A 1,219-nucleotide genomic window follows, 5' to 3' on the forward strand; every position below is an offset into this window, starting at 1 on the left:
TGGAAAAAAAAAAAAGAAGAGACATTACTTTCCCAACAAAGGTCTATATAGTCAAAGGTATGGTTTTTCCAATAGTCATATATGGGTTTGAGAGTTGGGCCATAAATAAGGCTGAATGCTGAAGAATTGATGCTTTCGAACTGTGGTGTTGAAGAAGACTCTTGAGAGTCCCTTGGACAGCAAGGAGATCAAACCAGTCAATCCTAAAGGAAATCAACACTGAATATTCATTAGAAGGACTGAAGCTCCATTACTTTGGCCACCTGCTGAGAAAAGCTGACTCATTAGAAAAGACCCTGATGCTGGAAATGATTGAAGGTAGGAGAAGGGGGCAGCAGAGGATGAGATGGTTGCATGGCATCGCCAACTCAGTGGACATGAGTCTGAGCAAATTCCAGGAAAGCGTGAAGGACAGGGAAGCCTGGCCGTGCTGCAGTCCATGGGGTTGCAAAGAGTCGGACACGACTTAGCTACTGAACAGTAACTGATATACCCAAAGTGAAGTCGCTCAGTCGTGTCCGACTTTTTGCGACCCCATGGACTGTAGCCTGCCAGGCTCCTCTGTCCATGGGATTTTCCAGGCAAGAGTACTGGAGGCAAGTGGCAAAGGAGAAAACTTGCAGGGCAAGGGCCTCCCTTCCGTCTCCCGATGCCCGAGGGCAGGATTTTCTCTAGTCGCCTTTTAACATATTTATTTTGCCCCAAGCTAAAGCTGAGGCCTGGGTGGGAAGCGTCCTGTGGCAAAACTGCTTTTCTTAAAGTATCAGTACCAGTTTCGCTACCGGACGTTTCCCACCCAGGCCTCAGCTTTAGCTTGGGGCAAAATAAATAAATATGTTAAAAGGCGACTAGAGAAAATCCTGCCCTCGGGCATCGGGAGACGGAAGGGAGGCCCTCGCCCTGCAAGTTTTCTCCTTTGCCACTTGGAGTGGCAGGTTCTGCCGCCTGACTGTGGCCGAGGAAGGAGTGCGTCATCCGAGGCGGTGGTGCCTCGGGCAGCCGTGAGCGCCCGCATAAACCTGGCCCAGTTCGGCCTGAGACAAGCACCGCCCAGAGACAAAGCCAGGTAGAGGCCTGGAGGCTTGCGAGCTTCCCTGCGCATGCGCGTGCAGCTCCGGGGCGGGGCTTAAGTGAGCGGCGCGTGCGCTGCGGCGGTGGGCGGGGCCAGGGCGGGACCTTCGAGAGGCGGGGTCTGATCTTCCCGGGCAGCCCCGCCCCT

Source organism: Bison bison, unplaced genomic scaffold (assembly GCF_000754665.1).
Source record: "Bison bison bison isolate TAMUID 2011002044 unplaced genomic scaffold, Bison_UMD1.0 scf7180017864184, whole genome shotgun sequence".
Taxonomy (NCBI): domain Eukaryota; kingdom Metazoa; phylum Chordata; class Mammalia; order Artiodactyla; family Bovidae; genus Bison; species Bison bison.